General features: G+C 39.4%; 1 long non-coding RNA gene across 2 annotated transcripts in view; it reads left to right on the top strand.

Moving 5' to 3' along the window:
* LOC138924013 (uncharacterized) overlaps positions 1-25,817 on the top strand; it is a 134,857-nt gene that overhangs the window by 67,258 nt on the left and 41,782 nt on the right. The window contains exon 4 of one of the 2 annotated variants that reach the window (XR_011438468.1): positions 19,379-19,620. This is a non-coding gene — a long non-coding RNA (uncharacterized lncRNA). Of the gene's footprint in view, positions 1-19,343; positions 19,621-25,817 lie in introns of those variants that run through there. The other variant, XR_011438469.1, reaches the window with a different exon arrangement.

The raw sequence follows: 25,817 nt of genomic DNA, 5'->3' as shown, positions 1-25,817 counted from the left end.
ATCTTCACCTTTTCAGCCTCAATTCCCACTTTCCTCCAAGGCAAAACTCCTGCTCCTCCCAGGCGCACCTCCTTGTGGCCGCCCCCGCCTGCCACACCCAGTGCTTTCCCCACCTTTGTGGTTTTGTTCACATCATTCCCCAGCCCCAGTGTCCTTTCCCAGCCACCCCAATTAATGAGCACCTACTGTGTGCCAGGCACTGCTCTAGGTATGATGCAAAAATAAACAGGGAATAATTCCTCCCTTTATGAAGCTTGCATTTAAGTGAATAGAAATTGACTATAAACAAGTAATATATCAGTGGCATCAGGTGGTGATAAGAGTTACAGAGAAAGATAATATAGATGAATATTAGAGAGTCTTGGGGCAGGGGTTGCAGTGTTAATTAGGTGGTATGGGAAGGCCTCACTGAGAGGATGCTGTCTGAGCAATGACCTGAAGGAGGTACGGGTGAGCCAGGCAGGTGTCTGACGGGACTCCAAGAGTGTACTGGGTATGTTTGGAGAATAGAAAGAGGCTCAGTGTGGTTGAAACAGTGAATGGGAGGTTGGAGGAAAGTTGTAGTAGATGAAGTCAGACAGTTAACAGAAGGCCAGATTATCTGAGCCTTGTAGGGCACTGTAAGGAGTGAGATGAGAAGTCAAGAAATGACATGATCTGACTTCGGTTCTAATTGGACCTTCCTGACTACGGTGTGGACAATAGTCTGTAGGAGGGCAAGCCAATAAGTAGAGAAACTAATTAAGAGGCAATTACAATCATCCAGGTGGGAGATGATGGGGATTTGGACAAGGCAATAGCGATGGGGGCAGGGAGAAGTAGTCACATCTTCTGTATATTTTGAAGGAGTCGACAGAATTTGGATGGAAGTATGGAAGAATAAAGAGTCAGGGACAATGCCAAGATTTATAGCCCGGCAAAGTGGTGTCTGTCCTCCTTGAAGGGCCACCTCCAGCACCCGCTGCTCTAGGAGGACTTTGCCGAGCACTCCAGAAATCTCTCTGTCTCTCTTGCAAACAAATAGCATTTATGGACCGTTTATCAAAAACTGCCCTGACCTGAGATTGTTCCCTTTTTAATCCTTCTGTGTTTCATCTTCCCAAGAAGTCTGTGAACTGTTAAAGAGCTGAACCTGTGTCTGATACTCCTCAGCATCTCCTAAAGTTCAAGAAATAGTGTTTAGCACAAAAGGAACAAAAATGGTCTTCTAATTATGAATCGATATAGGATTGAGGAATCTTAGTAATCCCATCCCAGAGGCAGGTCACAGCACAAGGATGGCAGTGTGTGCATGTGAAGAATCCAGGGACTGGACACTAGTGGAGTGGACTTGGGGTATGCAGGCACAACGGCCAGACCAGTCTCTCACGGGAGGAGATGTGCGTCTCAGAGAGGCCAGGCTTCTTCCTACCAGAATGCACTCTGGTGTGGTACACGTGGTGTATTAAAGAGAGAACTTTCCAACAGTGGTAAATGAAGAGAAAAATATAAAAATAAAACAAAACAAAATGGCTCCAAGCAAGGGCTGGAGAGAGTTTTAGCTTGTCTTAGTTTTAATACTCAGAGTGGTTCAAAAGTTCTATTTTCTTAAAAGGATCCCTTAAAACTTTGGGTCCTAAACTTTTCTTTTCTTTGAGAAGCTTCCTATTTAGTATGCTGAAACCTTGTGGGATGTGTGTGTGTGTGTGTGTGTGTGTGTGTATGTAGTTAGGCTTCAAGAATGATGGATCATTCTTGACCTTCCACTGGTTTGAAATAGCCAGATAAGGAAGCAGATGGATGAAGCTCCAGGAGGTGAGGACTTCTGACTGCTCCATAAGTATTCGTTGATTAGTTGATAAATGACCCTCAGGACGAGGAAGTCAGATCCTAGTCTCAAAATCAGTTGAGAGACTTAGAAAAAGGGAAACCTTCTTGTGGGCTATTCAGCTTCTAGGCCAGTGTTTTTCAGCCTCTGGATTGAGATATATTAGTAGGTTATGAGATCAATTTAGTGAGTTGCAACCTGCATTTTTAGAAAATGGGATAACATAGACTATAAAATATCAAAAATGCCTTCATGAATGATGGTTTTATTTTGCGAAACATTGTTTCAGTGTTGTGTATTTATGAATATGGTTGTGTAGGTCCTAGGTAACAATGTAAAATCTATTTCAAATAAGTTTGAAATATATTTCACAAGAAAAAACCCACTAATCAAGACAATTTGGAGACAAGTGTAAGATCTAATTTAGAGGGAGACACTTCGTTCCTTGAGCCCCCTCCCCAAATGCCAAGGACACTGAATCTTGGGTTTTCCAAGAGGTAGCCAGCCACTGGAGCACACTCATACATGAACCTCTTAAAAGGAATGACTGCTGTCTAGCTTACAACCTCAGATAATACACATACGTGTATCAACACATGTGCACACTATCGATGGCAATGGTTTCCCCTCTTCCACGAGACATCCCTAAGACCCAGTAGATTCTCGAAACTCAGCGTTCATCCAAGGGTGAAATTCAAGAAAAGAAGGCTGTCAGTTTCTTGCCTGAAGCTGCCTATAAAGCTTCATTAAAAAGGACTCTCTTCCTCCCTTCTTGCCACATACTACTGTTTGTTGGAGCCGCACGTGAGCCCTTATTAAGCAAGCACTTCTAAGCAAGGAGCATTGACTTCCTCTTAATTGAGGCATAATAATTAGAGCATTAGCACATTAGGAGGGTGAGACAGCACGTTTAGCTTTTGTGATTAATTATCTGAGGATTGTAATAAGTTGTTAAGACATTAATTACACTGGCATGTTTGCTGCTCTAGGTTGCACAGGCAGTGCTCAGCCATGGCGAGTTGTAACGTGTCTAAGGAGGTCGCCGTGATGGGAGGCACGGCTGGGCTGGGTCACATTCGCGTGTCTGGGGAGCCCCACAGCGCTGTCTGAGGGAGCCGAAGTCAAGGCCTGCTGCTTCTCTTCCTGGAGGCATGTGGATTCAACATGTAGAAGAATTAGCTTTTCTTTTAATGTTGACTCAATGAAACGAAGACACCGAGTGCTCCAAGTTCAAAGCTTTTTCAGTCCTAGAGGTCAGTAAAAATGTAAAACGTGTCACACTCTAGGCAAATACAGGCTTGTAGACCTTTCCCCCAGGCCACCCCCCAGAGTGAGTCTCTCTGTTGTGTGAGTGGGAGACCTGCATGAGAGAAGAGAAGAGAACAGTGGGGTGGAGCCTGGACATCTGAACTGGGTAGGAGCAAGGAGAGAGGGCCTGGAAGCCTCTGGACAGAAGCCTGAAGAAGGCACAGTCTCTTCTGTTTCCGATGTCACGAGATGTGTTACAAAAGCTAAACATAGGCTGAGTGTGCAGAACGTGATAGGGGGCAGACAGCTAGCCCTGTAGCTTCAGAAGATGACAGAAGCTCGTTACTGAGGGAGGAAAGAAGCTTGGGGAACCAGAACCTGGGGAGATCTGTAATCATTATTTTCGGCTCTGTGTATAGACTTCCTTGGGAAGTGGTTCCTTGTTCTTGCTGAGAGGGGGGGTCAGGGAGACAAGCCTGAGGGGTGCAGGGAATACACATTTTGGCCTAATGTTGAATAGTCATGTGTTACAGTCAGCATCTGGCTGAAGCCAAATATTCCCATGAGAGAAAGAACTTCTGGGTTACCGGTGTAAATAGCAAATTTTATTTTAAAAATTTAGTTATTTCCAAAATTTTACTATGGAAAATTTTAGGAGTCATATTTTATGTTTGACGTTGTGGGTGCAGGGGCAACAATCTCTCAGCTCTGCCAGCCACTGGCTGTGAGGTCCCCAGGTTAGTCAACTACCGCCCAAAAGCCAAGCTCATGCTCCTCTCGGCTGGGTGGAGGGGTAGGAAGCATGGCCTAAAAGAAAGTCAGTAAATAGCCAATACGTTTCTTCAAGAGTGTTTTGTTTAACCTTATAAATGTCAGATTTTTTAAAAATAGCAGAGATTAGAAATATGATTTTATCTAATCTCTGTTACTCTGCCTCAGATGGTTATTTAAATTGTTATAAGCACTGGTGTTTGCAGAGAGCCACAGAGCTCCTTCTAAAGTTGTCTAGAAAAGACACTCATATTAACTCCCCACCACTTTTCCCATTTATCTAGCAATTTGAAAGTTCTAAATAGTTAGTTCTGTTCTTAAAATTAACAGCTTTCACAATCACTATTAATTTTTGTAGCATTTTACTCCTGCAATAATAAATGTATATTTAAACCATAATTGACTTGTAGAATTTCAACGCGTAAAGGACATAAGGAGATTTTCACTCCAAAATCTGTGTGCAATGCTTTCTTATATTTGAGAGTAAATATTTAGATGTTAACAATGAATTCAAATGACATGGCTTGTCTTTTTTTACTGGTGGGATTATCTTGACTAGAAAAGCTAGTGACTTGGATGGTTACAAGATCATTGATGACACGTGTGTCAGGGGGCCCAGGAGCCATGTTAAAGTGGGTCTTTGGTTTTTTTGGTTTTTCAATGGCTACAACTCAAACAGAATAGCAGATTTTGGTCAAGCACCAAGGCTGAAAACCAATTTTGTTGTGTCCCAATCTCATCTGTGAAGATGCAACTGCAGCTTCTGCCCAGGTTGAATTACCGTCATCAAGAGTTGGGGGCCAGTGTCTTTGCGCAGGGTTGAGGAAGCATAATTCAAACTGAGGGAACTGATAGCCAAGACTACATGGGGAGTCAGGTAGAACCTGGATACGAGCCTCTTACCCCCACCAACATCTTGCCACACGGACAGGGGAAAGCCTCTTTACCTAGCTTCGTCAGGCCTGGGGAAGGAGGCAGAGGGGGGTGATCTGTCAGCCTGAGCTGGAACTGGTGGGAGTCATCAGCCTTCAGGGCCCCAAGAAGAACGTAGCCTGGAGATGTGGGGAGGAATGTGGTGGTCGTGGTAGGGGGAGGGTTCTTTCTTTTTATCTCCTACCTCCTCCAGAAAGTTTCTTCCTCAGCTCCCTTTAAGAAGGTTCATTTCCAAATGCAGTCAGTCTTTCTGAGCCTGTTTACCTTGGGGGTTCTTAGGGCCTGCCCTCCCCGCCTGGCTCAGAGAGCCCTTCTAGACTACAGACCACACCGACGACCTGCAGCGAAGGCCTGCGGGCTTCAGGCCCTACAGAGCGTACATTCCTCCTCAGCTCAAAGCTTGCACCTCACTTCCTGCTCTGTCTCGCTGCCTTCTGCTCAGAGCATTACATGTGGTGCAGTTTGCTTGTATCTCACTAGACCATCCCTAGAGCTCGGAGGGTGGTAGTTATCATTATTAAATACATTTCAAGTCTTCCACAAATATCTGAGTACAGCAAACATTAAAAATTAATGCCTCTAATAATAAAACCCAGAATAACAATGCCGTTATTGCTAATTGTAATTTATTGTAAACTGGCGGTGTGTTAAGTGCTCTGAAGAACATAAAGGTAAAAAACAGACTTCTTCGAATAGCTGGGTGGCATGAATGATTTCCCCATCCTGAGATTACCTGCACATCCATCTCACAGAGCTGTCATCAGGAATGTCTTCCCCCTGGTTCTAGGCTGAGTCTGTCCCTTTAACGGTGGGGAAGGAAGAAGCGAGTCTTTGAGCCATTTAAAGGGATGGTGATGACCATTCCCTTCTGCAGTCCATGAGGTTATGATTCGCCTGGCTGGTATCAACTGGCGTTCGATACTATTAGTTATCTTTCCATGTATGCAGTCAGTCTCTCTACTAGGTCATAAGTCCCTTGAGATTTAGACCATTTTATACCTCCCAGTTACAGTGTCTTGATTTGCATTATTGTTAGAGCTCTTAAAATGGAATTGTGTGTGTATGTGCGCACTTGTGCATGCCTTTTGGCTCCTACTGAATTGTAAACTCTTTGAGGTTCAAGACAGTGTCTTCCTTATCTTTGTATCCACGGTTCTTAGCAGTACCCTGCCCTCCATATCAACAAATATTTAGTCGGCTAAACATTAAGCTATGTTAACTTTTCTCTTAGCTCTGGTATTCTTACAGGCTGATTAGACACGCAATTCTCCATCCATTCACTCACTCATTCACTCACTCCTTCATTCATCAAATACAGGTTTTTGCATTATACTAAGCACTACGCTAAGTGCCAAGGATACAGAGACAAACCAGACAGGTCTGTGTCCTCTTGGAACTTATTTTCTAATAGGATGGACAATAATCAAATAAGCATATGGATAGGCAGGAGAACCTCTAAGCACGGTAGGCCCTGGCGGGTAAATTATGAGTGAAGGGCGAGTGGGGTAGGGAGACTGCTTCACAGAGAGTCGTCGTCTCTCCAACGTGGAGCAGGCCTGGGCATCATCTGCAGGTGCTCTGGGCAGGTGCTTCTGAGGCCACAATCCTTCAGCCTGCTAACTTTCCTTTATCTAATTTGTTCATTCATTTGATAATTCCTTTATCATTGTTGAGCCCGTGAGTGTGAGGTTCTGACCTTGGCTCTGAGGATCCAGAGATGGTTAGGGCCTAATCCTGCCCTTGAGGAATTTGCAGTCTAGTGGTGAGAGGGACTTGGAGATGTCAGATTGCGGTGGATTCCGATTACAGCAGAATGAAGGAACTGGGACTGTGGCTCCCTTTGTGTCTGCTCAGCTCCTGGCCCAGGGCTGCTTTGTGGTCGGTCTTCAGTGACCATCTGTGCAACTGCATTGAACGGGTGGCATGGAACTGCAGATAGGAGAGAGAAAGCAGAAGGATAGGCAGGGAGGCAGAAGTCGCTGCAAATTCGAGCGGCTTGGTACCTTAAAGAGGGCTCCGGTCAGGGGCTGCAAGGCAGCTTCGTTCTTCATTTGAAGCTACTTCCTGCAGAACCAATTGCTGAAGCCCTTCAGAAAGCAGCAGGGAAGTATCACTTGCCCAGAAGACATCCTGATTTAGTGAGGATGGTGCTTATGGCATACATCCGAGAGGAGGAACCAGATTCTATGTCTTTCATATTTGTCGCAGAGCCTATTAGAGTGCTTAATATATATGTATATAAGTATACGTATTTGGTTTTTTGATTGGCTTGAGGTCTAGAACCAAGAAGGAAAAGCATTTTTGGTTTCTAAAAGACTGTACTCTCTGTCCCCTAACAGAAGATGTGCCTCCAGAATGTCAAAAGACAGTTTAAAAGGAGAAACACAGGATTATGCGTTCCTCCTGGTTATTGCATATAAATTGCTTCTTTGCCTGAAAGATCATGTTCTGTGGGGACCAGCAAGTGACTGGCTTAATATTGTTGGTCCCTGTGCCATGGAGGGAATTGAGTCCTTTCCCCCAGTTGTGGGGTGATTGTGTCTAGAATACCAAGCGTGGGAGGCAGGCATTAATTAGGGCTAACGGCCTGTAATTGGAGCTGCCTTTGTTCCTCCGTCCATTCTCCAAGCCTGAGACTGTCAGAAGGCTCATTTTCACTGAAGCGTCATAATTAACACAGAGCCTAATGTGAAAGGCAGATGAGGTTGAAGCCCAGAATAGCTCCGAGCTACCCAAGGGTGTGGGTGCGCAGAGCTGTGGGGAGCAGGCGTGGGAAAGAGGAGGCTGGCATTCAGGTTGACCTCCAAATGTCTCCCTTTCAGGGAGGGAGTCTGGGGGTCAACACTGCAACCCGCCTTTCGCATTCCTGGAAGGAGTACTCTGAAACACTGAAATAGCCATGGCTGGATGGGGATTTCAGAATCCTGGGCTCCAGAAGTTTCAGGAACCACGCCTGGCGAGTCTCAAATCCTCTGCTTTCCTTTTTTTCTTGTTTGTAAGGGAAGATTTCCTCCCTCAAGAGGCTGAAATCTTTTTTGGGTGGAAGCGTGGGGATGTGGGAGGGCTGGTAAATGTAATAATGTCTGCAAAGCCCATGGAGTGCCTTGCAAGAAAATTCAAGGTATTTCTCTTATTACTGCTGCTCTTCCAATTCCCCTGAACTCTGAGAACGCATTAAGTGATTACTTCAAGAAGAGGCGGATAGAGAAGCAAGACTAATATGTTTCTTTCTTTGGCAGCTTCCACACAGCAGAGGACCCTAAGTGCACTTATGATCACTCTCATATTCCCACTTTTCCCCTCCTCGGTTCTGCATTTAGAACCGTTCTCAGTTTAAAACATAAGGAACTAAACACCTGCAATTTACCTCCTAAGAAGACCAGATTTCATGAACCTTCCAGCAGGTGGCTTGCAGCACCCCTTGCACACATGCACAAATGTTTACTTAATTCTGTGCCATTGGAGAATTGGAGAAAGTGAAGGTGGCGGAGTGCCTCTGCCGCATCCCCACTCCAATTAAGAGAGAGGGACAAGAAGAAAAGAGAAAACTGTTGAGTGGTCTATCAGGTCTCTACCTCCTTGGACTATGCAGACAAAAGTTGTTGGCTTCATTTCCAGCCTGAGCTGTTTATTGGAAGGGGATCCCTACATATATGTAGTTTTCCTCTTCCTATCAGAGGAAATACCGGAGGAGTGTCACACGATGCTAGGTGAAAAGAGAAAAAGGCAGTGATTGCTAACTTGACACGAGATGACCGCCACACTGGGGATATTGTCTTACTGCACTTGTTGCCACAGGGCACTCCCATGACTTGGGAACCTCAAGCCATGTGGCTCCTCTGGTGAAGATGTGCAATGGCACCCAGAATATCCACAGCCAGCTGCAGATTCTCAAATGCTGGAGGCACCACATGCAGAAACCAGCGGCCTTGTTTCTGTAGAGCGTTTTTAGACCCTAGTGGTTTGGTTTTTTTTTAAATCCTTTCTCTTGGGCAGTAATCCGCTAAGTCAATATGTTGCTTCATCAGTAGCTTCCTCTGGATCATTTGGATTTTCATTCTGATGCTTGGCCAAATTGGCCAAATTGGAGATAAATCATTTCCCCATCTCAGAACAATCGGGGCCTGAATTGTTATAGACATTGTTTTCTAATTTTTCAAACTTCCTTCATTATTTAGTAATTTACCTGAGCCAAAATATTTGCAAGTGCAAGTAATATGAGCCAAAGCCAGACAGTGTAAGCATCTGAAAGTTACTTGGGGAAAAGTCACTGGGTAGCTGAGAATGAGAGCTTTGGGGCTGACCGGGGACTTGCAGCCAGGGTTGAGGATGGTGTTCAGCGGGTGCACTCTGACTGACGGGGCCCTACTGAACCTCTTCTGACAGCAGGTACCCAATGTACTGGTTGTTTCGTTGCTTGAATGTCACACGTGCGTGCAGCTCAGTGCTCTGGTTTTGACAGTGGCCCCCAGGTGTTTTGAAGGAAAGATGGTGTTGCTCTCCATATACTGCACCTTAGAACTCTGGAGATACAAACCTTGAATATATACAATTTTTAGGTAAAAAAATAAAGGCTGCAGATAAAGCCCCAGATCCCTGTACTTTCTCCATAATAAAGTTTTTTTGGCCAACTTTTCTAAGATGTTAGAAGTTAGAGAAGCATGAGAAAACAGACTGCTTTCAGGAAACCCAAATTTTAGACAGCTAGAGATTAGGAAAGACATGTGGGAAGAGATTAGCAGATGGGGCTGTAAACAGGCCAGTTGTGAAGGATATTGAATATTGTGCTGTAGTTGTATGGAAAAGAATACCAAGGACATGGGTTAGTGTCTCAGCTCCATTGTTTAAACACCCAGGTGACTCTGGAAAAGTCACATCAGCCCCCAATTCTCAGTTTCTTAATCTATCAGATGGGGAGAAGACCTCACTGAAGAGACCTAGGCTCATTCCATATTTCTGCTCTGCTATCCTCAGACTGTCAGATTAGCTGCTCTCATGGTTACAAGAGGGCTGCTGCAGCTCCTAGCATCACATAATTATACACCAATGTCTGAAGGCAAACACAGGACCTATTGCATTTCACCAATTATAAGATGTCATTGGCTATAAGATGCACCATTATTTGATATACCACCACAAAAGAAACAGCACCACCAATTAGATTATGACAAGCTATTTGCTGTCAAATGCATCCTGAGTTAGCTAATCAATGAAATACAATGTACAATATATTTTCCTAGTGTCTGTAAGAATGTCTCTAAAAGCTTTTGCCACACCATTCCCCCTCTGTCAGCAGACTTCCCACATGCCAGCCCTTAAACCAATCCCTGGAAGTACCACTGTATCTGCCTTATTTTGTTTATGTCCTCCTGGTCTTTCTCCTGGGCCTTGGATGTTAGCAGCTGCTGGTGTAGCACTGTGGGCCAGTTCCATGCAAGCCCACTGCATTTGGTTAGTCTCTGGCTTCTGCCACCACTTCTGCACTGAAGCGAAGCACCATGCCAGGGGCTACTCCTTAGGGGGCAAACTCTTACCAATGGAAGACAGAGGTTGGAAGGGACTTGTAGATAAATTGCTTCTCTATTCCCCCCTCTGGTGGCCGGGTCTGAAACACTGGTTTTTGTTGTAGTTTGTCTGGAGACATCTTGAGTGGCTCAATAACTTTGTGTCTCTTTGTGAAATGGGGGCCAACCTGGAAAAGCATCAACTTTTAGCTCCCATTCTTTCTGCCTTTGCTCTTTACACCCTGGCATCACACCTCCCAGTACATATTTGCACTTCAGCCTCGCATCAGGCCTTGTTTTCTGTGGAAACAGGTTGATGCCACCACTATAATTACCTCAAACCAATCAGGATTAGTTCTAGTTACTTGAGGGAGGAGGGGACTTCAGGAGAAAACTAGGGCTCTGCTGATATGGCAGAGAGATGTCCTATGGAGTGGACGATCAACAGTGTTTGATAGTCCCTGCCCTGCTTCACTGGGTTGTTATAAGAGTTAAATGAGATCATGAGGTGTGAATGCACTCAGTCAACCATAAAATAACATAAAAATTTAGTGTTGTCATTAGACTTATGACTATTGATAAGTTCTAGAACCTTACTATTAAGTTACTCGTTTAACAAAAAATTATCTAATGGGCACCTATTATTTGCCAGTCACCTGGCCGGCATAGACCTTGCAGGCTTCTTATCTATAGGGGAAATGAGCAAATAAATGACGTGTGATTACAGTTTTCTAGAGGGAAATAGAGGGTATATTGTAAGAACCTAGCTTTGGGAGGTCAGACAAAGCTTCCTGGGCAAAATGATATATAAGGTGAGACCTAGAGGATGACGCGGGGATGGGTGGTTGTGAGTGGAAGGGAGTGCTGGGTAGAAAGAAAAGCATATATGAAGGTGAAGAGTGAGAGAGGGCTTGGTGTTCTTTGAGGCTAAGATGGTAAAGGCGAGTTGATAAACCATGGATTCCAGGAAGTTTGAATTGAATTGCTAAGGCAGTGAAGAGCCGCTGAAATGTTTAAGAAGGGTAGTTTTAGACAATTTTCTTCAATAATGGTAGAATGAATGGACTATTAAGGGGAGGGGAGGCAGGATGGGAAGCAAGCGAGGAAGCTGAGATGCCCCTACGTAATGTGGTATTTCCATTTGTTTAATTCAATTTTGAGGAGTTTTTCTTAGTATGAATATTCTTCCTAATTTAGGATTTCATGAATATTACAGACCCCACATATGTCTCTAACGCCCCCACATATGTCTCCTAAAGGAGAGGTTAACATTTTCAAGTAAAGGATAGAAGAGATCTTCGTGGTCTTTACCCCGACAATCATCTGCATAATGGCTCTCCTTTGTCGGTGCTGTTAGTTCTGATTAGATTGCGGGGGTACTAATGAGAGCAAGGTCAATAATGTGACTCCCCAGGGGAGCCAATTACCCCTGCAGAGAGAAGAACAACAAACTGAATTTCTATATGTGGCTAATCATCTGCAGCCCTGAGCCAGTGCTTACAGTGTACAAGGGGCAGAACCACTAGTTCACTCGCTCATTATTTTTTGATTTATTCATTCATTTATTTGTTTATTCCTTCCTTCTATGTTAGTCAGCTCAGGCTTCCATAACGAAATACCGCAGATTGGGTGGCCTAAACAGCAGACACTTACTTTCTCACAGTTCTGGAAGCCGGGAGTCCCAGATCAGGGTGCAGGCTGGTTCAGTTCCCGGTGAGGATTCTCCTCCTGCATGCAGATGGCTGACTTATTGCTGTGTGCTCACGTGGCCTTTCCTCAGTGCCCGTGGAGAAAAGAGTGTGAGCAAGCTCTCTGGTATCTTTTCGTACAAGGGCCTGATCCCATCACGAAGGCCCACCCCCATGACCTCATCCAACCTTAATTATCTCCCAAAGGCCGCATCTCCAAATCCCATCATATTGGGCATACGGCTTCAATATGTTGAATTTGGGGGACACAAACATGCAGTTGATAGCACTTCTTTTTTGCCTTCCTCCCTTCAATCTTTTATTTTTTTCCATTTAACCTGCATTTATTGAATATCTTCTATGGGTGAACTATGGTGTTAGGCACTGTTGGTACAAAAATAAGCTAACATATGTCTTACTTCAAAGAGGTGTGGTGGGGAAAGAGAAGCAAGAAAATAAAAGATGCCAGTGTGGTGTGCGAGCACTTTAAAATAGTTATGCGTGAAGTGAAAGTACAGAGGAGAAATATACACCTTTATAAATATAACCTTCGTGGTGTGGGGCAAAGAGAAGAAGGAGGGAAAGGAGTGGGACATGGCCTATTATTGAGGAGGGAGCCTTAGGAAGTGCTTCAAAGGAGAAGAGATGCTTGAGCAGTCTTAAATGAAAGGAGACCTCAGCCTGGCTGGGCTGTTGGAGGTAGGGCTGGGCTTGGTACTCCACCTACAGGGAATGCACAGGAGAAGTCTAAGGTATGTGACAGCATCATGTGTGCAGGGAACAAGTTTGTCATGAATGGAGCGACCTGGGAGAGTCAACAGATGAGGCTGTGAAGGCGGGCAAGAAGAAGATCATGAGCGTCCTCTGTACCCTGTTACAAAGTCTGAATTTATTTTGAAGACATTAAGATGCTCCAAAGGTTTTAAAGGGGGGAGTGACATAAACAGATATACATTTTTGGAATGTGGATGAATTTAGGAAAAGGGAGGATGCATAGGCAAGTTTGAAAGCAGAGAGACGATTACAGTGCTGTTTGTGAATCTGCTCCCAACGTTGTTTGTCCTATTGACTGGGGATCAAAACTATCTCATACAGGATGGTTTTGCCCATACAAGATGCTACATAGAGGTGGAGAAGGAGAGCAAAACTACTGGGGTTTGGATAAAGTAAATATGAATATAGACACTGTTCAAGAGAAAATGCTCACCATATGTGGGAGGCAGGTTCTAGAAGATTAGGTGACTAAGGAAATTTATGAATTCCATAATAATAATGAAATTTTCACCCTTTTAGCCACTTTTTAATCTAGCATATGCTTTGTTTTTCTTTAATTGACAAAGTCAAGAACATCAAACATTCTGAAATAATGCTACATGCTTGGTTTGAGAAAGGGCCTCATCTCCCTGTGTAAGAGACAGCATGGCTTGTCACAGTAGATGGTGACTAATGCTATGAAGTCAGAACTGTGAGTATTGGTGATGACATATTCTTAAAAGTTTTCCTCTGACCTTGAGTTGCAGAACCAAGAAATAAATGGGAATATTATTAGATTTCTAAGTTTTCCCAAGGAGTTTCCATTTTGGATTCATAAAATCAGCTTGACATAACTCAAAGCTTCCTGTCCAGGTGAAATTCACTCAGCGGGATTTACTACCATGCGGATGAAATTCTAATGAATGATAATTCCTCTCATCTTGTTCAGGAAAAAACAAATGCTGTTTACTCATCCCTCCCTCCCTGAATGGAGGAAGGACGTTTAATCTGCATGTCACTTTCTTTTGCCAGAAGTCAGTAACCCCTAGTATTTTTAGCTCTTTTTGAAAGTCCATTAGTAGCATTGGTTTTTTGAGACCTTTCCTGCGTTCTGCACTCACATCAGCATATTTCTGGTTTCTGCTTGACCTCCAGGAGATTTTCTGGGGCTCTTCCTCTTTTATTCACCTTCCTGTTCATAAACCCTGCCTAGATTTCCTTAAGTCTCTTTCTGTCTTTCTACTTTTTATTTATTGTCTGGTTCTCATTTTTATCCTTTCTCAATGTTAGAGTTGTTCCTAGAATGTATGTCATTCCAAATAGCCACCCACATATGTCACAGGTTCAAGCTCTTGCACCTGTGTTCTCTTCAGCGATTGTGTGACCACCTCTCAGATGCAGGACATGAGAGCTGTGTGGGAGTAATGCTGTACAGTGACACACAGAATCTATAGGCACACAGTGATGACACTACATTCAAAGGAGCTATCACTCTAATCGGCAGTGTGTGATTGCCCCATTTTAAATCTAGGCAAATTATAGGGTGAAAACAACTTCTGGTGGAAATACCTTAATAGTTTATTTATTAGACACTTAAGGAGAACTGAAAAACTTATTGAATAAAGAATGAGTGGTGCCAGTTCTGTTTCCTTCACTAGTTGAAAGTTGGGGTTCACTGTGGTGTGAGGTCAGAGAACAGAAAATAAATGGAATGATTCTCACCCTTGTAATTGCTTTGCTTTCTGTGTTTTCCGCCAAGAGAGGTGACATCCACTAGGCCCAAGGGAGATACATGTATATAGGTATTAAAGAGTTAAAAAGCAAAGCCCTAGTTATACATGGATAGAGTGAATTAAGGCTAAATTTTATCACACATAAGAGCTTTTAACTTCAATCTTTAGCTGAGGACGTTTTCTATGTGAGGCAGGAATAGTCACACACAATTAGACATTATTGAGTCATGAGAGAAGGTCTTCCAGGCAGTCCAGAAAATATTTATTTCTCATTTAGAATCATGCCAGACTTAAAACAAAGCAAAACAAAACTAAACTACTTTCTTATGGAGCAGGAGTAGGCATATGATGAATTATACAGGCACGGTCACGTGACCTGTGAGCCTGCATTGCAAGTATCTGTGCAGGAGCAGTCAAGAGGTAAAAGGAGAAATAGAAGAAGAGTGAGGGAAATAGAAAGACGCTGTACTTCTGCGTAGTCTGTTGGTATAGCTGCCTTTGGATGGAGGGGGTTGTCAGTACAGTACAGTTTCAGTACTATAGGGCTTTTTCTTTTTTGGAAGACTGGCTTTATTATTTCGTTCAAAGTATATGATGATTTTTCAGATGATTCACTGGTATACAAATACTAGGATTGAAACTTGTTTCAAAGAAATGTTAATTTTGGGGGCCGACTCAGTGGCGTAGTGGTTAAGTTCACGCACTCTGCCTTGGCGGCCCAAGGTTCACCGGTTCGGATTCTGGGCACAGACCTCTGCACTGCTCTTCAAGCCGTGCTGTGGTGGCATCCCATATAGAAGAACTAGAGGGACTTACAACTAGGATATACAATTACGTACCGGGCTTTGGGGCAAAAAAAAAAAAAAAAAAGAGGAAGATTGGCAGCAGATGTTAGCTCAGGGCCAGTCTTCCACACCAGAAAGAAAGAAGTGTTTTTTTAAGAATTACTTGCTTTGTAAAAGTTCGAAAAATTTCAGCTTCACTCTAGCTTCACTCTCTTTGTGGGAAGCAAAATTAGCCTAATGCAAGATTTAGAGATTTCAAGCATTCATTTTGCTGAATTTTAACAAATATGTATACCACCACCATCAAGATATAGAACATTTTCATCACCCGGAAAGTCTGTCATGCCAATTCTAGTCAGTTCCCACATCCAGCTGGCAACCAGTGATCGGCTTTCTATCACAAAGCTTAGTCTTGCCTGTTCTTGAATATCATATAAATGGAATCATACACTAGGGGCACTTTTTTCTGCCTGGCTTCTTTTCCACAAGCAATGTTTTAAGGTTTATCCATGTTGTTGTATGTTTCAATAGTTTTTTTATTTTATTAATGAGTGGTGTTCCATTATATGAATAAATTACAATGCATTTATTAATTCTCATGAATATTTAGATTTTTTCTAATTTTTGGTTATTGTGAAATAAACTGCTGTAAGCATTTTCATGCAAGTCTTTTTGTGGGCATGTGTTTTCATTTATCTTGGTTACATATATAGGAATGGAATTATTGGACAAGGGATGGGTACGTATCAAATTTGTAAGGAACTGCCAAACACTTTTCTGAAGTGATTGACTGTTTTGCATTTCTACCAGCAATAACGTGCAAGAATTCCAGTTGTTCCACATTCTCAGTAACGTTTGATATTGTCTGTCTTTTTAATTTTAGCTCTTTCAGTTAGTTTGAAATGGTAAGTGGTATTTCATTGTCCTTTTAACTTTCGACTTCCTGATAAATAATGGTTTTGAACACACTTACGTGCTGTTTATGTGTTATAGTGTGTGCTCATATCCTTTTTGTGAAATGTCTGTTCAAGTCTGCAGTCTACTATGTAATTGGGTTGTTTGTTTTCTTCTTCTAGTTTATAGCAATTATTTCTGTATTCTGGATACACATTCTTTGTCAGGTATATGTAATACAAATATTTTCTATCAGATTGTGACATGCCTTTTTATTTCTTAACAGTTCTTATATGTGATCCTTACCAGTCCTACTGCTTTATTTTGTCCTCTCAAAGAAAGCTATGGCAACCTCAAGTTTGTGAGGACATTGTCCTATGTTTAGAAGTTTTTTAGCTTTTATATTTAAATGTATAATCCTTGTTGAATTATATTTTTGTGTCTAGTGTGAGGTAGGAGTTGAAATTTTAGTTTTTCTTATGTTACTCAGTTGGTCCAGCCATGTTTGCTGAAAAGACTTCCATTTTCCCTGTTGAATTATCTTGGCACCTTTGTCAAAATCAACTGATCCAATATTGTGTAGGTATATTTCTTAAATATTTTTCAAATCTATTCTTAACCCCCTAATACAGTGTCTTGATTACTACAGCTTTATAGATTGTTGTAAAATCAGTTAGCATAAGTCTTTAACTTTGTTTTACTTTTTCCAGATTACTTGGTATATCTAGGCCCTTTGCATTTACAGAAAAATTTTGGAATTATTTTGTCATTTTCTGCAAAGAGAGACTGTTTGAAATATTGTTTGGGATGATGCTAAATCTGACATCTTAACAATATTAAATCTCATAATAGTCTTCTTTAATTTCTCTTAGCAGTGTTATGTAGATTTCAATATAGAAGACTTGCCTACTTTCATTAAATTTATTCCAAAAGATATTTTTGATAGCTTTATTGAGCTGTAACTTACATAATATGAAAGACATCCATTGCAAGTGTACAATTCAACGCTTTTGATAAATTTATAGATGATGTAAACATCATCTCAGTCCAGTTTTAGAAAATTTCCATCACCCAGAAAAGTTCCCTCATATTCATTTACAGATAATCCCCATTCACCCTCCCAGCCCTAGGCAACTGCTGATCTACTTGATATTTCTATAGATTTGTCTCTGTAGGCATTTAATATAAATGAATCATACAACAGGTCATCTTTTGCAGCTGGCTTCTTTCATTAGCATAATGTTTTTGAGGTTCATTCTTGTAGGATGTATCAGTGGTCTGTTCCTTTCAACTGTTGAATAGAATTCATGGATATAGCAAAATTTGTTTATTCATTCACTAGTTGATGGACATTTTTTCCTTGGTTTTTGGCTATTATGAATAAAGTTGCTATGAACATTCTTACACATGTCTTTGTGTAGATATGTGTTTTCATTTCTTTTGGGGTGGATTCCTAACAGTTAAATCAGTGGTTTCTATGGTAGGTTTGTGTTTAGCTTTTTGAGGAACTTGCAACTGTTCTCCAACATGGTTAAACTCTGTTTTTTCATCAGCAGTATACAAGGTTCTGGTTGCTTCACACACTTGCCAAAACATGCTATTGTCTGTCTTCGATTATAGCCATTCTACCAGGTGTGTGGTGGTACTTTGTTGTGGTTTCAATTTGCATTTCCCTAATGACTCATGATGCTGAGCATCTTTTTGGTCTCATTAACCACTTCTGTATCTACTCAAATCTTTTGCCCATTTTTAAACATTGGTTTTTTGTCTTCTTATTTTTGGATTGTAAGTGTTCTTTATCTGTTCTGAATATAAGACCTTTATCAGATAGATGATTTGCAAATATTTCTCCCAGTCTGCAGCTTGTTTTTTCACTTTCTTAATGATGTCTTTTGAAGGGTAAAGTTTTAAATTATGATGATGTCTAATTTGTCTATTGTTTCTTTTATGGCTTGTCCTTTTAACATCATATGTAACAACTCTTTGCCCAACTGTTGCTCACAAAAATTTTCACCTTTTTCCCTAAAACATCTATAGTTTTAATTCGTACATTTATGTCTATGATCCATTTTGAGTTAATTTTCTGTGTATATTGTGAGGTAAGGGTTCAAGTTTATTGTATTTTGTAATTAGATTTCCAATTATCACCAAACCATTTTTGTAAAAAGACTGTTTTTTCTCCCATGGAATTGTTTTGGCAATTTTGTGTGAAATCAAATGACCATAAATATAAGGATTTGTTTCTGGACTCTCAGTCCTGTTCCATTGATTTATATGCTTATTCTTGAGCCAATATCACATTGGTTTTATTAGTTTGGCTTTATAGTAAGTTTTGAAATCAGGTAGCGAAAGTCCTCTAACTTTGTCTTTTGTTTTCAAAATTGTTTTTGGCTGTTCTATGTCCTTTGAATTCTAGGTCCATATACATTTTAGCATCAGCTTGTTAATTACTACAAAAAGCCTGCTGGGATTTTGGTGGGGATGCATTGATTTTATAAGCCAATTTGAGGACACTTGCCACCTTTTAAATTTCGAGTCTTCTAATCCATGAACAAGAAATACTTTTCCATTTATTTAGATCTTAATTTCTCATAACAATATTTTGTAGTTTTCAGTGTATAGGATTTGCATTACTTTTGATAATTTTACTCTTAAGTATTTTATTCTTTTTGATAATGAAATTTTCTTAATTTCAGTTTGCTCTTGTTGATTGCTTCCTATATAGAAATACAATTGATGTTTCTATGTTGATCAATCTTGTATCCTGCAACCTTGATAAACTTGTTTATTAACTCCAGCAGTTTGTGTATGTCTGTGTTCATGTTAGAGCAGGGAAATCCTTGAATATAGGATCATATCATCTGACAATAAAGAGAGTTAATTCTTTCTTTCCCTTCTGGATGTCTTTTATTTCTTTTAGTTGAGTGATTGCCCTGGGTAGAACCCCCAGTACAATGCTGAATATTGGTATCAAAGCAGACATCCCTACCTTGTGCCTGACCTTAGGGGGATGCATTCAGTCTTTAGGCATTAATTATGATGTTGGTTATGCAGTTTTCACAGATGCCCTTCATCAGTGTGGTAGGCAAAACAATGGCCCCTCAAAGATGTCCACATCCTAATCCCCAGAAACTATGAATATGTTACCTTATATATCAAAAGGAATTTTTCAGAAATGTTTAATGTTATGGACCTAAAGATGGTGACATTATCCTGGATTATTTACAGGGTCCACTCTAATCCCAAATGTCCTTAAAAACAGAGAATGTTTCCTGACCATGATCTGAGAAAGAGATGTGATGATGGAAAAAGGTCAGAGAGCTGCTGCATCACTGGCTTTGAAGAAGGAAGAAGGGAGCTGTGAATCAAGGAATACGGCAGCCTCTAGAAGCTACAAAAGGCCTGGAAATGAATTCTCCCCTAGAGCGTCCAGAAAGGAATGCAGGCATGCTGACACCGTGTTCACCTGGAGAGACCCACATCAAACTTATAATCTACAGGACTGTAAGAAAATAGCTTTGTGTTGTTTCAAGCTACTAAGTTTGTGGTGATTTGTCATGGCAACAGTAGAGATATAATCAAATTGATAAAGTTTTTTTATTCCTAGTTTGAGAATGTTTATCATACATGAAGGTTGGAAAGCCTCAAATGCTTTCTCTGGACCTATGTGCACGGGATAATGTGGTTTGTATCCTTTATTCTATTAACACGGTATTATATGATTTGTCACTATTCTTTTTATTCTACATTCTATTAACATTGCTAATAAATGGTATATTACATTAAATGATTTTTGGATGTTAAACCAACTTTTCGATCTTGGGATAAATCCACTTGGTCAATACATAATCCTTTTTAACTGTGCTGAACTCATGTTGCTACTATTTTGTTGAGGATTTTTACATGTGTGTTAATGAGGCCTACTGGTCTATAGTTTTTTGCGATGTCTTTGACTTTGGTATCAGAGTAATAGCAAGGATATTTTTACGCTATTGTAAGTGATATTGCTTTCCACTTCACTTTTCAATTGCTTGATTTTTTGATTACTGTTTTCTGTATCCAATCTGAAAAAACATATTTTCCTACCACAAAGTCATTATAATATTCTCATGTCTTTTATTCTAGAAGCTTAACAGCTTTAGCTCTTACATTTAGGTCTAATATTTATCTCAGGTTAATTTGGGAGCATGGTGTGAGGTAGAGATTTGCTTTATTTCTCCAAGTGGATAGTCAACACTTTTTAAAATTGAATTTCTTTAGAACCCTCGTTGAAAATCATTTCATGGTTTATGTGTGGGACTATTTCTTGACCATATGCTTCACTCAACTATTTGTTTATACTTTTGACATTACTACCAGTCCTGATGGCTGTATCTTTGCAGTGAATCTTGGAGTCAGCTAGAATAAATCCTGAAACTTATTTTTTCATTTTCAATACTGTTTTGGCAATTCTGTGCCCTTTGCATTTTTATATAAAATTTAAGAAGTAATTACCAATTTCTATGGGAATACTTGCAGATATTTTCTTTGAACTTTATTGACTATATGGATTGACTTTGGGAGAACTGACATCTTAAAGATATAAAGTCTTTCAGTTCATGAACTCACTATATCCTTTATTTTATTTGGATTCTCTTTTTTTCAGCAATGTTTTTTAGTTTTCAATGTGGAGACCTTATATTTCTTTACTGTATTTTTCCCTAAGTATTTTATATTTTTGGATGCTATTGCAAATGGTATTGCTTTTTAAAATGTATTTTCTTATTGTTCATTCCTAGTATATATAAATTGAGTTTTGTAAAAAGACTTTGTATCTTGTGACATTGTCAAATTCGCTTATTAGTTCTATTAATTTTAAAAGATTCATTGATTTTCTTCATATGCAATCATATCACTTGCAAAAAAGACAATTTCAATTCTTCATTGCCACTTTTATCTTTTTCTTTCTTTATTGCACTGGATATTGAAGTTAAATATAAATGGTGAGAGAAGACATTGTTGCCTTTTTCTTGATTTTAGGGGAAAAGAATTCACTATACCACTATTAAGTATAATATTAGCTGTCATTTTATTAGTAGATGCCCTTTATCAATTTGGGTTTTTTTCTATTTCTAATTTGCTGTGAGCTTTTTAAAAAATAAGTGAGTATTGAATGTTATCAAATACTTTTTCTTCATCAATTGAAATTATCACAGGATTTTCCTCCTTTAATATTTTGATTTTGTGAATTACATGTATTCACTTTTGCATTATAAACTAATATTATATTCTTCAGATGAACCATATTTAGTTTTGATGTCTTATCCTTCGTATGTATTGCTGGATTTGATCTAATAAAATTTTGTTGAATATTTTTGAGCCTCTGATCATGAGGGATAATGGTCTGTAATTTCCATGCCCAGTTTTGATATCAGGATTTTCTGGCCTGATAAAATAAGTTGTGAAATGTTCTCTTCTTATCTATTTTCTGAAAACATATTTGTAATATTGGCATTATTTTTTCCCTAAATGTTTGATAAACTTCATTAGTGAAGCTGTATGGATCCCTCATGGAAAGTTTTAAAATTATGAATTGAATTTCTTTAATGAATTCATTTTCAGGTATTCTATCCCCTGTTGTGTCAGTTTTGGCAAAGAAAATTGTTCCTTTTAAGTTGTTGGAGGTGTTGGCATAGCTTTGTTCAAATTGTATCTGTGTTGTTATTTTTAATGTTTGTAGGATCTAAAGTGTTGTTTCCTATTTCGTTCTGGATGTATATTTTTTAAATTTTTAAATCTGAATCAGTCTTCTAAGGAGTTTATCAATTTTTTTTTTAAATAATTTTTTTTTTTTAGATTTTTAAAATTTTTTTCCTTTTTCTCCCCAAAGCCCCCCGGTACATAGTTGTATATTCTTCATTGTGGGTCCTTCTAGTTGTGGCATGTGGGACGCTGCCTCAGTGTGGTTTGATGAGCAGTGCCATGTCCGCGCCCAGGATTCGAACCAACGAAACACTGGGCCGCCTGCAGTGGAGCGCGCAAACTTAACCACTCGGCCACGGGGCCAGCCCCGAGTTTATCAATTTTTATTGTTATTTTTCAGAGAACCAAATTTTGGCTTTGTTGATTTTTCTGTATTGGTAGTCAGTTACCTATTTCATTGAATTCTGCTCTTAAAGTTATGTTTTCTCTTTTTGTATTTATTTTGAGTTTATTTTTACTTTTTTTCTAGTTTAAGGTAAAAGCATAGATTATTGATTTTACACCTTTTTTTTAAAGAAGCCATAATATAAGTACTTAAAACTGTAAAATTCCCACTAACGATTGGTTTAGCTGAATTCCACAAATATTGATAAGTTGCATTGTCATTTTTCTTTAAACTATATTCTAATTTATTTTGATTTCTTTACTGATTCTGAAATTATTCAGAAGAGTATTTTTTAATATACAAATATCTAGAGATTTTTCCAAATATGTTTTTTGTTATTGAGTTCTAATGCAGTTCTATTTTAGTCAGAGAATATTATGTCAATCCTTTTAGCTTTTATTGAAACTTGCGTTATAGCCCAGTACATGGCCTATCTTGGTGAATGTTGAATGTGCTGTTGAGGAAAAAAAACATTCTGCTGCACATAGTGCAATTTTTCTAAATGTTAAATACCCAAGTTGTGACAGTGTTATTCAAATATTCTTATTGATTTCTATCTTCTTGTTTTATTGCTTAGAGAAAGGTGTTAACACCTTCAACCATGTGGATATGTTCTTTTCATTGTTTCTAGTTTTCCATCACGTATTTGAGAGCTTTTTTATTAGGTGCCCAGATATTTAAGATCATTTTGTCTTCTTGGTGAATGGTCCCTTTTCTCATTCTCAAATTCCCCTCTTAATTTTTTGGAATGCTCTGTCTTCGTTTAGTTTGTCCGATATTAAAAATTCACATAAGCTTTCTTATTTGAATTGTGCATAATGTGTTTTTCTTTTTGTCCTTTTACTTTTTACCTTTTTTCCTTCATATTGAAAGCGTTCTTATCATGTATGAAAATCTTTGCTTTTTAATTAGCATGTTGGGTCTACTTACATTTAATGTATCTATTTCTATATTTCGATTAGGTCATCTTGGTGTTTGTTTTACTGTATTCCATGTATTATTTGTTCCTGCTATGTTTCTTTACTGCTTTTTTTTTGGTGATTCAAGTATTTTTCAGTATTGTATTTATCTCCTCTATTGACATTGTAGTCATGTTTGTGTTTTTTGTAAATTATTTCTCTAGGGATCCCAATATGCATCTTTAACTTACCATAGTCTACTTTAAAATATATTTTGTTACTTTATGATCAACTTAAAAACCTTACAATAATACACTTCTTTTTACCACCTCCTACACTTTGCACGTGTGTGTTCGTGTGTGCATAATCTTTTACATTTTTTATTTACTGGCGTTGTTACTCTTTTGGGTGCCTTTTCTTTCCTGCAGAATCAGGCTTCTCTCTGACATTATTTTTCTTCCACCTAAGGAAAGTTTTCGGTGTTTTTAAAAGTCTGTTGGAAAACAATTCTTCCAGCATTTGTATGTCTGAAAATATCTGTTTTTCTTACTTTTGAAAGATGTTTTCACTGGATGTAGAATTATAGATCAAAGGAATTTTTCTTTTAACACTTTAAGGATGTTGTTCCATTGTCTTTTCGCTCCAATCTTTGTAATGACAAGTTAGTGAATATTATTATTGTTATGAACTTTTATGTAGTTTTTTTTTTTCTGTCTACTTTCAAGATCTTCTCTTTATCTTTGGTTTTTTGAAGTTGACTATAATGTGCCTAAGTGTGATTTTTTTGATATTACACTTCAAAATATAAGATATTATGTAATACAGCATATTATGCAGGTTTTGCTGAGATTCTGTGATCTGTGGGGTGGTGTCTTTGTTCAATTTTGGAAGATTCTTGGTCATTATGTGTTAAAGTATTTATTCTGCTTCTCTTTTTCTCTTTATCTTCTAGAACTCCAATTACATAGATGTTAGATTATCTGATACCCCTGCCTTCCCTTATCTTAGATGCTCTGGATCATTTTTATTGATTTTCTGTTTTTGTTTTGATTTGGATAATATATATTGACCTGTGTTAGCACTGACTGATGTTTTCATCTGCTGAATATAGTTCATCCAGTTTACAATGATAATCCCATTGAAAAAAAATTTCATTTCAGATACGGTATTTTTCACGTTTGGCATCCATATGGTTCTTTTTTTTAAAAAGACAGTAGTAAACCAGACTTTATTTAGGGAAACTACTACAGTGCGGTCTGTAGTAAGGAAAAGAGATTGAGCTCAACTCCCTGGTTTTTTTTGTATAGTTCTCATCTCTTGGCTGAAATTCTCTATCAGTTCACACTTTTTCTTCTTTTACATTTTCCATTAGGAATATAAACATATGTTATTTCACCTGGGTTTTCTCTGTGTCTGTTTGTTTTGTTTGTTTCTTCTCTTGATAGTGGGCTACATATTCTTACTTATTCCTGTGTGCTGGACATCATGTGTAAAATAACAGTAGAGACTGAACTAAGTAATATTGATACTAAAAAATGGCTTACCGCTTTTTTTGTCAAGTGCTTTTAGAGGCTGGAGTCATTCTAATCTGGAGTTGGTCTTGGTTTAGGCTGTTTTTACTTTTGTTAGATTCATTTCATCAAGTCTTAGGATTATCTGAGGGCAGGCACAGAACCTTTCCCTTAGCAAGGCTTTGAATCCAAGGGTTTGTATCTGTTCTCTGGCCTGCCATTAGACGCCAGGTGGCTATGCTCACCTGCGCCTCACTGATTCTTTTCCTGGTGTCTTGCCCGTCCTTCTAGTGCAGAGGCTACTGCTTTGTACTCAGCATACAGACTGGAGTTCCTGTGTTGTTTCTCTTAGTTTTCATGCTCCATCTTCAGACTTTGTGGGACCCATGCTGCTGCTGTTTAGGGGTTTAAATCTACTGTATTCTATTTGTTTGTTTGTTTCATCTGTTCTTTGTTCCTTTTTTCTTCTTTTACCACTTTTTTTTAGATTAATTCAGTAATATTTATAATTCCATTTTATCTCCCTTTTTTGTTTTATTATTTTCTGCCCTTGCCCCAGCAACCAATGGCCACTTCCTGAACTCAAGGTAAGGCCTAAAATGCTCATGGGATTTCTTTAAGTTCTCTTGCATTTCCTTCAGACTTCATCAGGCCCCTTAAGGGTGCAGCTCAGGTGTTATCTCTCAGCTTTCTTTCTGTATCCCCATTGTAGACAATCACTGCTTGGAATTCAGTGTAAGGTTTGGAACTATCATGAAGTTTCTCTCCACTCTTCTACTCTACCCTGAGACTTCAGCAGGCCCTTCTTACTGGCACCATAGGAGGTGACTTCTCTCCTCCTCTGACCCCAGTCTTTCTCAGAAGTACTCGGGAAAGGCCCTTAGAAAAGAACTGAGGGTGGTGCAGACTCCCCTTGGGTCTGAGGCTTCTAGGGATCATCAGTTGCCATGTCAACCCATCCTTGAGCTTTAAAAATATGTCATAAGCTCAACTATTTTCTTCTTACACTTTCTACAGCAGCTTCTTCCTCCTGCTACTGCTTCAACAAGAATGCAGGCAACTCTGGGTCCCTTTTCTTTTATGATCGACTTGTAAATTTTTGGATTTTAATTTATTATTTTTTTGTGACTTCAATTTTGATTTTGTAGTTTATGTGGCAGCAAC

Source organism: Equus caballus, chromosome 5, assembly GCF_041296265.1.
Source record: "Equus caballus isolate H_3958 breed thoroughbred chromosome 5, TB-T2T, whole genome shotgun sequence".
Lineage (NCBI taxonomy): Eukaryota > Metazoa > Chordata > Mammalia > Perissodactyla > Equidae > Equus > Equus caballus.
This window is presented reverse-complemented; position numbering and strand designations above follow the sequence as displayed.